This window comes from Peromyscus leucopus, chromosome 1, assembly GCF_004664715.2.
Source record: "Peromyscus leucopus breed LL Stock chromosome 1, UCI_PerLeu_2.1, whole genome shotgun sequence".
Lineage (NCBI taxonomy): Eukaryota > Metazoa > Chordata > Mammalia > Rodentia > Cricetidae > Peromyscus > Peromyscus leucopus.
Window position 1 is genome coordinate 175997694 of NC_051063.1, and position 15837 is coordinate 176013530.

Here is a 15837-nt window from a genome sequence, read left to right on the forward strand (position 1 = left end):
CGCGGCGCGCACGCGCACCCGCACGCGCGCCGGCGCCCTTGGTGCCCGCGCCTGCTCGTCCGCCGCGGGCTACCGTCCGCGGCTTCGCTCGTCCCCGTCGGGCCGTTATCCACCGTCCACCCCACCCCATCCCACCCCACCCCCGCCCGCCCGCCCCAAAGCCGCTGGCACCTCAGACACGCACGCGCACTAGCGAGAGGGTCTTAGGCGCGCGCACGGCCGCGGCGGCGGAGGCCGCAGGAAGGAGGTGCCGCCGCCGCCGCCGCCGCCATTGCGCGGGAGGGAGGGAGCGAGCGAGCGAGCGAGCGAGGCTGGTCCGCCCTCCCCCTAGTTCCCGCCCCTCCCCCGTCCCCTCCCCGCCCCCCGCCCCGAGGGAGAGCCGCGGCGCGGCGGGAGGAGGAGGTGGAGGAGGTGGAGGAGGCGGAGGAGGGAGCCCGCGAGGGAGGGTCCGCCCGGCCCCCGCCGCCGGAGCCGCCGCCGCCGCCGCCGCCGCTGCAGCCGCCTCAGGAACGAGTCGCCAGGGGAACATGGCGCCGGGCCCGCCGTGGCTGCGGCCGGGATCGCGGAGGCCGGGACCGCGCTGAGGGCGCCCCCAAGGCTGGTGAGTGCCGCGGAGCTGGCGAAGGGGAATGTGGGGACGGGCGAGGCGCCGGGCGCCGCCCCGCTGCGGGATCCAAGGGTGGGGGGAAAGGCGGGGACCGCGGGGCCCGGAGCCCGCGAACAATGGAGGAGCCGGAGGGGGAGGGGAGGGAGCGCCCCCCCCCGCAGCGCCCCGCGGTCCCCGCGTCCCAGCCGCTGCATGCCCGGGCCCGGCCCGCGCGGCTCGCCTTGCTTGCCCTTCCTATTCGCCACTGTCCCTGCAGCCCTGCAATCCCGGCGTCTGCCTCCACACGCCCCACCACGACCCGATGGGGGATCTCGGTGTCTCTCAGCCTCCACTCGAGATAACCGACTCCCCATTCTGAGCCGTCTCCTTTCCCACCCCCCCCCTACATCCCCCCCCCCCAGGCATACCCTTCGCTGCCTCCTGGAGTCGGCTGTGCTCCTGGGACGACCTACCTCCTCACTGACCCCTCTGTATCCCTTCTGGCTCCCACTTCGGACATCCGTGGCCCTCTTACCTTATCTGTTTTCTGTTAACATCACTTTTGGGGTGAGGTCACCGGCTTCCTTCTTTGGCCTACCTACTGTTATTATTCTTGACTTAGAACCTCTTGCATCCCCAGGAGCTGTCCCTTTAGGACCTGCGGTTTCACCTCCGTGGAGATCCGTATTAGACCTCTGTTGGTAGAGGCACTGCTGCCCTCCGGTCTTTGCTTTGGACATAATTCCTCCTTCCACTTGGGCCCAACTGCCCCACATTTCTGCCCCGGCCGTACCACGGAACCTGCTGCGCCTCCTTGGGATGCCCCTAGGCTTCTTCTCCAACCGTTCAGGGATTTAGATCCTCTGTGCCTGCTGGCTTCCTTCCCTTCTCAGTGCTTGCCGCCGATTGCCATTCAGACCCTGTCTTCTGTTCTAGACCCTTCTGCCTGCCAGCTCTGCCCCTGGCCGGAGCTCCAATCTTGCACGCACTCCCCTGCAGTGCCTGGCTTTCCGCCTCTTCGTTTCCCCCCTTTTCTGTCCCTCGGGGTGTCTCATTTCTGCCATGCCCTGTAGCAGACCTCTGCCCTTAACCCTAACTCCATCTTGGTTGTGCCCCATCTCTGCTCCTGTTTTCTTTGACTGTCCCTCTTTCTCACCTTTATTTCAGCGCTCCTCTGCTCTGCTCCATTCATTTGCGCCCCCTCCCCTTAGCCTGTCTGCAGTAGGTTACTCTCCACCTAGCACTTGCTGCCTATGTCTTCTTGCTGCTTGTGTGCCTCTGCACCTCAGGTGACTCTGACCCTTCATGCTTTTCCCCTTCTGCATTTCCTGGGCTTGCCTTTTTCCCACTCATTCCTTTAGTAGGTGCCCCTTCCCTCAGCTCCTTTTTGGAGCTGTCCATTTCCATATTTTTGACCCATTTTTAACTTGACTATTGCTGTCCCTGTCAAAGTGATCATCTTTAAAATGATCTGCTTATGTCCCACCTTTGGTCCCTCCCCTATTCAGCCTTTCCCCGGACTTTCCTTTTTGCTCATTTGCTGTCCCTAGTCTGCTCTGACTCTACCTCCTTTTAAGCCCTCTTCCTCAGTTCTGACCTGACAGTGTCTTGTTAATCACTGCTTTCTTATTGCTTCCGTCTCCCCGTGCTTGGCACCTCCGAGTTCTTGAACGGATGCTCCTTTTCTCTTGATGCCTCTCTCCCATTCCTTTCTCTGACCTCCCTTGTGGCTTTCCGCCTTTTCTTCATGGCCTGTCAGGCTCCCTTTCTAACATTTAATATCGCACCTGCTTCTTGGGGCTCCTTATCCATTGCCAGCAGGCTCCCCATTGAGGCTATCCCCCTTTAGGTCTGTGTTTACCTGTTATGCATCTCTCAGCATTTGCCAGGGTAGGCTGGGGCCAGGTTCTCTAGGCACTGATCCAGAGAATTGCAGATTCTCCGTGGAGCCCGGAGTGTTTGAGATTTTATCCCCAAAGTTCTGAGAGCTGCTGCAGAGGTAGGGAGGGGTAGATAGGGTTGCCACTCTTTGCAGTTTGGAAGCTTCTTCCCATTTCTCTGATTGGTACCAAGGTTAGTGATGGTGGGTAGGCCTCATCCATTGCCCCATTTCCCCTCTGAACCTCACAGCCTTGTGTCCTTGGGAAAGGGGACTGCAGCTGCTCAGGGCTCTTGAGTCTTCTCACTCCCCTCCTTGCCTCTGCAGTTGTAGACACTCCGCCGTACTCTCTTTCTCCCACCTCCGCACCGGCACCCTGGGGACGGTTCAGGAGTATGCTGCTTTGTCTTTCTTTTTTCCCCACTGAAAAGTTGTTTTACTCTAGGCCAGGGAAATGCCAGTTGTCAAGTTCTGCAGGTCCCCGGGGTGTTGCGGCCACACTTGGTGTTTACTGCTCTGGTCCTCAGAAGCAGCCTTTTGCCTTTCCTCCTGGCCTTTGGTTAATGCCATGACCTTGAGGGTGGGGCTAGACTCAGTGGGTTTCTTCTTCCTTTTTCACCTCTGCCCCCTGGAATGCTCCAGCTTCCTGGTCTTCAAAATGGTGAGAGCCTTGGTGTGGAAAGCACTTTGTGATTGTGGTGGTTGTTGTTGTTGAAAGTGCCAAGTGTCACTCAGATTGCTGCCCTCTGTTATTGCCGGCACTCGAGCCACAGGAGCCCAGATGGGTGCTGTTCCTGGGCTCTTGAGGAAGCAGGAGCAGGAACCAGTGAGTGAGTCTGATATCCCCCAGACATTATGAAAGACCTGGTTGGGTAGAGTTGGAGACAGCTACCAAGAACTAGCTGATGAAAATGGATTTGGACATAATTCAGGTCTGTGAGCTGTGCCTTTCCTACCCTGTGTTCAAGTTCCCCAATGATTTTTGTGGTGGGATTTAGAAAATTCATTCAGAGGTAGGTGTCCTTTATAAAAAAGCCATCTGACCACATTCTTCTTTAACTTGGTAGGGAGTACCTTACCTTTGGTGTGTTGTAGGTGTATTTATTTTATTTAAGTAAATACAAATCAACAGTTTTTTGTTGTTGTTGTTTTCTTCCTCCCTGTGGCTTAGGGCAATTGCATATTAAAACAGCTATCTAACTGTGTAGGCACATTTACTGGAAGGACTTTCTTTCTTAACTGAGCTATGATGAGATTGTTTATTTCAGCACCTGCTTAGAAATAGTTCTGTGTGAACACATTTGAAATAAAAACCCTTCACTGTCATCTACAGAATTAGACCATTGACTCATCCAGTGTTGGAGCGTGTAAGGAACTGCATAATAGATCTGTGTGGCTCTTCTAACTTTTTAGGACTGTAGGTTTTCTGGGTTTGGGTCTTTTTTTTTTTATCTTCTCAGTTGTGTACTGTGGTTGGAAGTCGGTGTCATGAACACTGCTAGGCTCGGTCTGCCCCTGACAGAACTGCAGGACTTTAAACTCTGACAAGGAGAGTCTGGGGAGTTTGATGCTGTGTGGCGCTTTGGTCTGTTTCCAGTCCTGCGTCTTTGGCCTTGTGTCACAATTACTCTCCTGAATTTATTTTAGAGTTTGTATTTTCCATGTCAGTATTTTAACATTTACTTGTCTTGTTTCTCATTTCTCGTCATGTGGAGGTGACCCCTAATTAAGAATAGGAACAATTGCTGTGTGTGCAGCACCACCACAGTGTGTGCTTCCAGAGTTTTCCTAACACTGACAGCCTAAAGAGTTGTGCATGCTCAGAGCTGGAGTCCACATTAATGGAAGAGGAGAGACAGAAAGAACAAAGAGCTGCTTTTCCTCCTAAACTGGGAACTAATGTTCCAAAAACTGTCAGATTTCTCTGTGGTTGTGGAGACTTCAATCCTGGAATTGACATTTGCTTTCATGATGGAATTGGGTGCTACAGAAATGTGAGGTGGTAGCCTTGGCCTTCTGGAACGGCTCCTGTGCCAGTTGGGGTGGAGTGTGAAGTAAGAGACGGCAGCAGATGACTTTTTCAGTGTACTAGCATGTCTTCAAGGGCTCCTAACCCTGTCTAGATTTTTAGAACTAGCCTTTCTTAGCCTTTACCCCCTCTTTAAAACTAACCTTTCTTTGTACTCATGTCTCCTCTCTCTTGCCCATCACCTCCTTTTTTAATTGGCCTGATGATGCCCCAGGACAAATAACAAGTCAGAAACCATCATTCCTCTTCATAGCAGATAGATGGGTGCCAGTATCTGGTTCAGATGGTGACTTTGGGAAGGGTGTAGGTTACACAGCTCATGGAGATAGCCTCATGGCTGTGTGGTCAGTCTTCCAGAGATGGGTCATCCCAGCTGAAGTGGGCAGTGTCGTCGGGATTGCTTTTCCAGCCTTGGTCTGAGGCAGTCCCCTGAAAGGTGTCGGACCTCTTGGCAACCCTTCTTGTCATCTCCTGGGACTGTTGTCATTTGCCACCTGGCAATCTAAATAGTGTCTTTTGTTCATTTATTTATGTATAGTTTTATTTATTTGAGACAGGCTCTCACTAGCCCAGGCAGGCTTCTGTCTAGATATGTAGCTGAGGGTAGCTTTCAAGTCATCCTTTTGCCTCTCTCTGAGATGCTCGGGTTGCAGATATGCACTACCACACCTGGTGTAATTTATCTAGTCTGTGTGGCATTTGATTAGTCATTTGCTTCACTTACTTACATTTTCTGCCTTTCATAAACCCCAAGATTCTTTGCCTGCTGAGGGATGGTAGAAATGCCGTTGTGGGTCCTGGAGTTGGGTAGAACCTAGTTGAAAATCAGTACCCTGTGTGCAGGTGGGGAATGAAAGGCTCACCTGAGGTGATGTTGTAGGCTTCTGCCGTATTAGAAGATGATTGGACACAAGAGCGGGGCCTGCTTCCTGTCTAGGCCTTGTCCTAATTAATTAGGACTGGGGACAGCTTGCTTCTCCGCTGGGCTGGACACCGCTGTCTGAAGTCTGAAGTCCAGCCCAGATGTAGACTGCATTCAGCAGAACATGCTGCTAGATGAGCGGGGGCTGGGGCTTGGACCCCCGCCCTTGTTATGTCCTGAAACAGGGTTGAGATGGGCTTTTCCTGGCCTTGGAGGACACTGAACGGGACACTTTTTTTTTTCAGTAGAAAATAAACACTGCCACTTTCTCAGCCATTCGCATGGAAATTAGTTTATAACGTGGGGGATGGGCTCTCCAGATTGTGTTAGCTGCATAACTCAGCTTACACCTCTGTTATAAAATGGTAGGGAATTTCTCAAGCTGAGTCATTGTTGACCTAGACTCTCAAATAGCAATGGTCTGAATAGTACTTGAATTGCTGGTATTAAGAAATGCAAACAAATCATTGGTGTTCATCTTCCCAAAAGTTTATTTCTATTAAACTTTTGATACAACACTTTATCAGAATTTATCTATAAAGAAGTCTTGAAAATCAATGGGCACCTGTCAACCTTGACTTTTCATTTATGGGCATCTCTGATATTGAGGAACACCACTGAGCATAGTGGAGGACTGGGCACTTTCAGCCATGAAGCATCATTACAGAAATGTAATATTTGTTTTTGCTGGAAATAGCCAACTTGCCTAAATCCTTGACCTTCCCTTGTGAAAGGAGTGCCTCTGTGTTATGGACTCTGCAGTAGTTGTGACTTGTGCATCTCTTGTAGTGTCTTCATTAATCTTTGTTCGCCTCGGGCCTTCTCCTGACTTGGACTATACCTTTTCCTGGTCACTGTAATGAGTTGGTGATTGAAATGGAGCCATTGAGAGAAAGCTTCCCGTGCTGTGAAAACATGCTGACGAAGAAGCCAAGCACAGTTGCGTATATTATGGTCCCAGTGCTGAGAGGTGGGGGAGGAGGATCAGATGTTCAGGGCAATCCTCAACTACTTAATGAGTTTGAAGGCCAGCCTGAACTACATGAGATCCTGTCTCAAAAACACCCAGAAAGCCAAACCAGCTGAAAAAGTGTTTAAAAAAACTCCCATTCTGACCCTTTGAACTTACTAGCTGTGTGATTAGGGCAGATTGTTTGTCCTTCTTGTAGAAAGAAGGGATTTTATCAGATGGCTCCTACTCTGCATTATTGTCTAGCCAGATAGACAAAAATGGCAAGTTTGAGAATTTTATTTCTGTTCCAGACTCAAATTCAGGTATCACAAAATTAGGTAAAATTAAGTTAGTCTAACAGAAAGAAGCTACAAATGTTTGGCCAAGTATTGTCTGCTTAACTCTTTAATTTTTGATTTTTCGAGACAGGGTTTCTCTGTGTAACAGTCCTGGCTGTCCTGGAATTCACTCTGTAGACCAGGCTGGCTTCGAACTCAAGAGATCCGCCTGCCTCTGCCTCCCGAGTGCTGGAATTAAAGGTGTGCGCCACCACCACCGGCTTACCTCTTGATTTTCTTTTAACTCTTGTTTTCTTGGAGACCAGAAGATCTCTAAGTACCTCTGGAGTGAGTCTTTGTGGTGCTGGGGAGGAACCCAAACACCTGCTGTTGGGCATGTGCCCCACCACTGACTTTTAAGGCCAGGATTTTCTTCTTTTGAGAATGCTCTCTAGGCAACTAGAAATGTACAGAGAGAGTATTGCCACGATTTGTCAATTTACAATGAAAAATGAGGAAATGGGTATGTAGCTCAGTGGTCGTCTTTTGGTCTGGCATGCACAAGGTCCTGGGGTCCATTTCTAGCATGGCAGTCAACCAATGGAAAACATTAAAAGGACATGGGAATGCAGGTGTGTGGAGAGAAAACACTACTGCTTATTTCTTGTTTGTTTCATTGCTGACTATGATGATCGTGTGTGTGTGTGTGTGTGTGTGTGTGTGTGTGTGTGTGTGTGTGTGTGTATGTATGTGTGTATGTGTGTATATGTATGCTCTCGAGTGCGCCATGGTCAGAGGTCAGAGGACAGATTATGAGAGTCAGTTCTCTCCACCTTGTGGGACTTGGTGGGGATCGAACTCAGTCAAACTCAGGTTGTCATACTTAGTGGCAAGTACCTTCATCCACTTGGCCATTTTGCTAGCCCAGCCCGCTGTAATTATTTAGTAACTTTTTTTTTTTTTTTTTGGTTTTTCGAGACAGGGTTTCTCTGTGTAGCTTTGCGCCTTTCCTGGAGCTCACTTGGTAGCCCAGGCTGGCCTCGAACTCACAGAGATCCGCCTGCCTCTGCCTCCCGAGTGCTGGGATTAAAGGCGTGCGCCACCACCGCCCGGCTTATTTAGTAACTTTTGAATTGCAATTGGAAAACAATGTTGGAGTGAGAGTATATTAGCCAGCTAGAGCTAATGCATAGCCTTCCTAAGTACAGAAGATTTAAAAATACATTCTTTTGGAGGACCTGGTTTATTATCAGCGCCCACATGATGGCACATAACAATCTGTAACCCAAGTTCCAGGGGTCTGACGCCCTCTTTTGGCCTCCATGGACACCAGACACACATGGTGCACAGACATACATGCAGGCAAAACTCCCATACACATAAAATGAAGATGAAGAAAAAAAAATACATTGTATTGAACCTTTTCCTATCTGTGATTAAATGAAAGGTCAAGATCATGGATTTATCTCTTGCAGCCCGTGTTAGGCATGAGACAAAAGGAAATGATCACTGTTAATTGCCACAGGTAATTAAAAAGGGCTCTTTGTTTGGGAACAAATTGATTGTGTACAAATGAAAGCCAGTGCTGCATTAAAACAAGATTATTGGAGTTTTGAAATTCATGTCTTCAGCAGAATTGTTCACAGCAAGAGGACCACCTGGGGTGGGTGTGGGTCCTGCTGCTGGAGAGTGCCTCCTGAGTGCCGGGATTAGAGGTGTGGCCACCATTGCCTGGCTATTGTCTTTTATTCTTGATTTAAGAAAAATAAAGTTAACTATGTTGGTTGTATTATATATTTTTCTATATAAACATGAAAGAAAAATTGTGCTGAAAAACAAGAAATTAAGAACGACAAGATCTTTTGGACTCTAGTCCCTCCAGGGCAGTCACTTTCTCATAGAGTAATCAAATTAATTATTAACAACAGCCACTGCTTACTTTGTACCAGATGCTGCCAAGTACTCCTCCTTTCCTCACAATCACCCTCCCGAGTGGGGAGTATTGACAGCTTTTAGGTGGGAAACTGAGGCACGGGAGTGAGGGACTGGCCCCAGGGTTCCCTGGCCAACGATCCTGTGTGCAAAACTTCTCTGGTCTGCCTGCTTTACTAGCATGCACTACACAGAGTGATCTCTCCCAGATGAAGAAGAGTCTGTTTGGCGGCTGGCAGTAGGAACATAGTTCTGCTCAGTAAATCCCTTAGCCCCCAAGTGTTCTTGGTTTAAGGAGAATGACTCTTTGGTCAGAGTCAGGAGTAGCCATGAAGTTAGTTCTGTCTTTTTTACTTAGGGGGCTTTGGTGGCGGTGGTTGCAGTGAGAAGACGGGTCTCATCTCATTAGATGGCCCAGGCTTACTTTGAACTGGAGATCCTCCTGCCTCAGCCTCCTGAGTGTTGGGAGTACAGGAACAGGTCACCTGTCTTTTATGGGCCAAAAATGTTTTTAAAGAGCTAAGTAATTTAAATAAATAACACAGAAAACCCACAGGGAGGTGGAAGCAGAAGGATCTTGAGTTCAGAGTCTTCCTCAGCAAGATTGGGAGTTTAGGCTAGCCTGAGCTACAGATTCTGTCTCAAACAAACAAAAAAGATTTACATTGTTTTACTTAATATCTAATCTGTTTAATTTCATCTATTCAAATAATTTACTTGGTTATGAGCTGCTAAGCAGAAGAGGAGAGCAGGCTGGTTCCCTGTAGCTCCTCCTCTGTAGGAGAACAGAAGTTTTATTTATCCTTTTCCCTCCCCATTCAGCCTCTGTTTGGGTGATGATGATAAGTTGAGGGTGCCAGTTACACAAATCGAGCGTCCTTCTCCCCAGAATGTGGGCCACTTAGGAAACAAAGGCTACTCTTCCCTTACAGGTAGCACAAGGAGCATACTGTTTCTGTACCAGAAAGTACAAATTTTAGAAGGCCAGTGGCCTGATTCTTTCTTCCTGATCTTATCTTAAAGAACTAAGTGTGACTAAACATTTCAACGCAAGAATGCATTGACTGGGTTTAAGACAGATTTCATCTGATGAAAAATTTTTTTAGGAAACTGGTCCAGTTCATGTTTCTCTTGAATAAAGAATAATTTGGTCTGGTGTCTGCTGAGTGATAGAGCACTAGTCTGTACACAAATTCGACCTCCATCCCTAGCACCATAGGGAAGAAAGAATAATTTGGAAATTTTGTTTACCCCATTGGCTTTTGTTGTAGCTATTTAGCAGAACAGCTGTATGCATGGCAACACATTTTTACTCACCACTTATTTCTGCTCATGGGGGTTAGTTCCAGAAGACTTGATGGTCAGTTGCAGTGCAGAGGAGTATATGATCATGAAATTGCAAGTTTGGGGTTGGGCGTGGAGGCATACCTGTAATTCCAGCATTCAAGAGGCGAGGGTTCTTGAGTTGAGGCTAGCCTGAGCTACATAGCTAGTTTCTGTTTTAAATTAAAAAAAAAAAAAAAATTTAAGGCTGGGTATGGTGTTGGATACCTTTGTTCTAAGTGCTGGCGGAGGCATTTTACTTCTAGAAAACGAGACCCTATTTAAAAAAATAAATAAAACCAGGTGGTGGTGATGCACGCTGTTAATCCTAACACTCAGAAGGCAGAGGCAGGTGGATCTATGTGAGTTTGAGGCCAGCCTGGTCTACAGAGAGAGTTCCAGGACAGACAGAAAAATCTCGAATAACCTTGAAAAACCAAAAATAAACAAACAAAACAAACAAGCAGAACAAGTAAGAAGAGACTTTGGGCACTCTGTGGGATTTTTTTGGTGGTTGTTCCTCTTGTTTTGGTCCCAAGACCGAAACAACCCAGGGCCTCCAGGCTCATACCTTAAGCCTTGTTGCGTAATTTTTACTTCTAGAGCAGCACCTGACAGATAATCTGTTCATTATTTGTTTAGTGTTTGCTGAATACAAAATGTGAATGTTGGACATGACGATGTTCACCTATAATCCAACACATGGCAGAAGGGTTACAATTTAAGACCAACCTGAGCTGTATGAGATCCTGTCTCCAAAAAAGGTGGAAAAGCATTCTAGAGATTTATCTCTAAGAGAGTCTGCCTAACATACGTAAAACCCTAGGTTCCACTGCCTAAAAATCAGGCATTTGAGTTTGAGGCCAGCCTGGACTACAAGAGACTCTGTCATTATTGTACCATCCTGTCTCCCAGAAGGTAAGGTTTTTAGGAGAAACCTGGGGAGGATGCAGCTTGAGTGCCTTGGTCCTTAGAGTATTGGGATTCCTCAGGCTGTTTTGGGGGAGGAACCTTTCCTCTGCTGTTTCCATTTCCTTTTTGACCAACCTTGTGATATCAGGCTGGTTATTTTTATTGTGAGTTGTCTGTAAAATGGGCTTAGTACTGACTGCCTGCTTAGTCTTTTATCATCGTGGACTAAATGTAGAGTGATGATGAGAACTCTTGTTCAGTTGAGAAACCTTGAGCTTGTGGAGAGGATAGACAGTGTAGGAATGTTCAGGTCAGCGTTGGGCTGCCTGTAAGTGGAGCAGACCTGCTGCTGCTGGGCTTGTTATCTCTTAGTCTGTGCAACAGCTGTCTCTGCAGCCCAACTGCTAGTCACTTGCCCCCAGGTCACGGTGACCCTGGGTCTTATCAGCAGGTATCTCATATTTGGAGATGTTAACTCTAGGTCACAGGTCAAGTATCAGTTGTTAATGTTTGTCAGACCTTCCAGGCCAGGCCCCAGCCACTTTCTCTCTCAGTCCTTTTCCTCTCACCTAAGGCCAACACCCACCCCCAATCCCCGCCTCAGGCAAGACAAACTGTGGTGCCTCAAGTACCTCCTGAGTAGAGCAGAGCAGACTGCCTCAGTGTCTGCTCTTAGGGGCAGAGTGCAAATTCAAGTTCTCAGGGCGGATTTGGGAAGCTTGAAAAAATGAATGCCTGGGTCATGGTCCATGCTTAGCAAATGCCTTTGTTAATGCTGTGATACCTGAAGTTGCCTGTTGAGGTCCAACTGAGAGGATGGTGGTGGGAAAGCTTACCAAACACAAGTTCTTAATTTTGCCAGGGGAGGGGCTTGGGGGAGAATATGAAATTGCTCAGCTTTGTTTTATTAAAAAGCAGGCCCCAGGAGCAGAATAGAAATAGACTTTCCCAAGAAAGTTGGTGGGTTTGCATGGACATAGGAAGGTGTGTGTTTTTAAGTCTCATTTTACGTAGATGGGAAACTGCCACACACCAGCAACAAAATATGTGGCTAGGTACTCAAGCAGCTTAGATTCATGCCAAGGTTCCTCCATTATCACCATAAAATAAGTTATTAATTCAGTAACTAACAGGGTGTTTATGAAAGTAGTAATGAACAGTATTTTCATATAGTAAGTGTTCACGTAATAGGGATTTTTATTCCCAAAGAGTAAGTATTGTAAAGCATTCTGCTTGCTTATAGAAGTCCAAGGCATCCTGTGTCTTTTCCTTCTTTAGTCTCACTACAAGCCATTGGGGTCACAGGGAAACACCGTGATAGTTGATATCCGTGGTGAAGAGCACTGCTGCTTCTGCAGGGCCCCAAATGGTCTTGGAGATTCCAGAGTTCTGTTGCCTTCTTCTGGCCTCTGCAGGCACTGCATGCTTGGGGTGCACACAGTAAGATAAGTCTTAAAAAAACCGAAGATTGAATCCTCAGGGCTTCTGTGTGATCTGCAGAACACTTGGCAGTTTGGCCTGGCCTGCCTTTCCCTCCCAGCTAGATGCCTGCCCTCAGTCAAGGGGAGCCAGCAGGGCTCAAGAACGGTGTTCTTATTCCGCTGGTTTCTGGTGAACTGGCTCTTAACTCTGAAGTGCTCCCCTCAGTCCTTTTGCTTGGTGAGTTCCCTGTTCATCCTCCAGCATCTCGGGGTCTGTGTTTTGAGACTTCGAATGTTGGGGGTTTTCTCCTGTTCATGAACTCTAGTGGTCACTTGTTTCAGTATAGTGCCATGTTCATGGAGTTCTGTGACAGGGTCACACAACACCTGTGCTGCTCCGTGCCCTGTCCCCAGCTGCCCTGTTGCCCTCCTTAGAGGCAGGCATCCCTGTGTTACTAGAGGTGTAGCTGTGTCAGCCTCTCTCCTTGCCCGTGAGTAGTCCATGCTGTGGTCTGCGCCTCTATCTTTTTTTGTTTAATGTCTTGGGAGATCATTTCATACTAACACAGAGGGGTTGGGGTTGGTTTTGCTTGCAGCTTCGTGGTATTCCATTAGACAAGTGCAGTGCTGGTGTGCTCCCAGTCAGTGCTGCAGAGAAAACTTCTGTGGGTCATTTGCCATCCAGTAGGAGAACTCTGAGGAGTGGATAATATTTTTTTTGTTTCTCTTAAGACGGGATCTCATGTGGCCTAAGCTGGTTTTGAATTTCTGATATTCTTGCCTCCACCTTGAGTACAGAGAGTATAGGTGTGCATCATACTAAGTTCTACACTGTGCTGGGAAGTAAATCCAGGGCTTCCTGCATGCTAGTCAACTGAGCTGGTTCCCAGTCCCTTTTATGTTCTGTAGACAGAGCCTTATTCCGCAGTACAGTCTTGCTTGAAACTCAAGATAATCCTGCTCTCCTCCTGGATGCTGAGATTACTGCTATAAACTGCCATGCCTTCTCCTTCATTTTTTCTTTCCTTTTTTTTTTTTTTTTTTTTTTTTGGTGTGTGTGTGTGTGTGTGTGTGTGTGTGTGTGTGTGTGTGTGAGATAGGGTCTCCTTACATAGCCCTGGCTATCCTAGAACTTACCAGACTAGGCTCGACCTCACAGAGATAACCCATCTCTGCTTCTGCCTTCTGAGTACCAGAATTAAAGGTGTAGACAGCACATCCAGCCCAGCTCTCCCTTCTGAATGCAGGTTTGTTCATTCCTGTTGTTGGTGTTGTTTAGCAAGGTGCCTGGCATGAGTGCTTAATTGGGACTGGTTCCTTCTGTTGTTGTTATTTCCTGTCAGTATTGGGGATTGAACCCAGCACCTCTGTACTGGGCTGTCCCCTGAGGCCTGAACAAAAGATGGGAGTATTGTAGCTGGGGAGATGAGATAGATAACTGAAAGAAACTGACGTTAGCACTACCTGCGTGCAAGGCCTGCAGGAAACCTCCAGCTTGCAGCTTTTCTCACAGCTGCTGGCTTAGAGCCCATAGGACATGGTTGGAAAGTGTTGGGATGGAGGAGACTTCCAAAAACCACCTCCTAATACAGCAGTCAACACAACATCCCTTTCCCCTGGGATCTCACCCCAACGGAAAGAACCCCCTTGAGGTTTCAGCCAGGGAAACTAGATCCTCCAAGCTGTATGTAGATGACTGTAATAATAACAGCCAGCACCAGGCCCAGGGCCCTGTCTGCCAGGCGCCATGCACATAACACATACCCTGTGAACTTGATACTGTGTTTGCGTCCATTTCTCAGATGAGGAAACTGAGGCAGTATGGCTAGGTGACATAGCTGAAGGGTTCAGAGGAAGGTAAGGACTTGTTTTATTAGTTCAGAGTTGAAGTTTGATTTCCACATTAACCTTGACTCAGATGAAGGATGGATAGTTAATTCCAGCTATTTCACTTTTTTTTTGGGGGGGGGCTAGTTGGACTTTTTAATGGAGTTTGATTTGTGTGTGGGTATGTATCTGTGTTTAACCAGTATCTTATATAACCCAGGCTGGCCTCAGACTTACTCTGGAGCTAAGGCTACGCTTGAATTCCTGATCCTCTTGCCTCTACCTGTCAAACGTTGCGCTTACAGGCATGGGTAACTATGCCTGGCTATAGTTTTTGTTGTTAGGCTTTTGGTTTTGGTTTGTTTTTCACTTTAATCTCAGCTTAACTTAGCAAAATTCAATTAGAGTCTGTTGCTTATTCATTTTTCTGATGCCTCCTTGAAATGTTTGCTTCTTAGGTTTGGGAAAGAGCTCTGGTATTTCGTGATGCTGCTACAATGCCATTGGCTTGTGTTACCAGCATACTCCGGAACGCATGCTATTATGCCTGTTTCATTACCCATACCCCCCCACTGCCCCCATGCCTGTATTTTCAAGTCTGAGTTAGCATCTGGACTTATTTTATGTACCAGGGGATTGAACCCAGGACCTTGCATAAACTAGGCAATTGCTGTGCCACTAGACTATATCCTCATCCCATTGATTTGTTTGATTGTTTTTTTATTTAGGGTCTCTGTAAGTTGTTCAGTATGACCTTGAATTTACTGTCTAGCTCAAGCAGGCCCTCAACTTCCAATCCTCCTGCCTCAGCTTCCTAAGTATCTGGTATCACAGGCCTGTGCTTGATAACTTGGGCATGTTGTGACTTAAACTGTCTAGTAGTGTGCTCTGCATTAGTATTTGTCAGTTTTTGTAATGTAGCTAGCAGATAAAGAAGCCAAGATTTTAATTTTATTTAATTTTGATTAACTTAACTATCAAAATGACCTAGAGAATGTGGTACAGTCTGGATGATAATGAACCACAAAGGACAGCCCTCACCCACTTTGTTGCTTCCTCCTCCTCCTCCTCCTCCTCTTTCTTCCCTCCCTCACTTCCCCCATCCCACCTCTGGAGGAGGGTTGCTTTCTTATGTTTTTGATTTTGAGATTAAAATCTTGTTGGGTAGCTCATGTTGGCCTTGAACTATATGAATCATTCTGCCTCAACCTCGGGGTGCTGGGACTACAGATGTGTGCTATCATACCCAGCTCTTTTAAAAATTAAGGACAGATTTGACCATTTGCATCAGCATTGGAATGATTCTGCACAATGGGGTTTTTATTTTCTTTTTGTGGTGCTGGGTATGGAACCCAGGGACTCACATATTGTTAGGCACTCAACCTGAGCCACACCACAGGATTTATTCTTGGTCCCTGGAAGTGGACATTGCCCAAGGCTGTCGGTTTGGGGAGTTTTAGGAGATGGAGGCTGAGTGAGTATATATAGCAGAAGTATGACTAATGCTGGTAAAGTCTCTGTACAGCGATTATTACAATGTAGTGGATCACTCTTAACAATCAGAGGCCTCTGTGAAAACCTGGGAACGAGATGAGTCATCCTTCCCAGCCTTCCAGAACCCCAGGTAGATTTGTAGCATTTTGTTCTGAGGGCTCTTTGGGGGTTCTCTGGTGCTTGTGTTGGAGTCTTTGAGAGAGATGAAAAGGACCGACCTAGCTTTTGTGGGCAGAGCTGAATAAGCAAAAACAGGTCTTTTTTCTTGCATTGGAGAAACAG

The 15837-nt window shown here is 47.5% G+C and overlaps 1 protein-coding gene across 1 annotated transcript in view; it reads left to right on the forward strand.

Annotated features, from left to right (window-relative positions):
- The first annotated feature begins 428 nt into the window (after positions 1 to 428).
- Arhgap35 (Rho GTPase activating protein 35) overlaps positions 429 to 15837 on the forward strand; it is a 113076-nt gene continuing 97667 nt past the window's right edge. Inside the window, exon 1 of the mRNA XM_028854922.2 lies at positions 429 to 601. The gene's annotated coding sequence lies outside the window, so the exon portion shown is untranslated. The remainder of the gene's footprint in view (positions 602 to 15837) is intronic.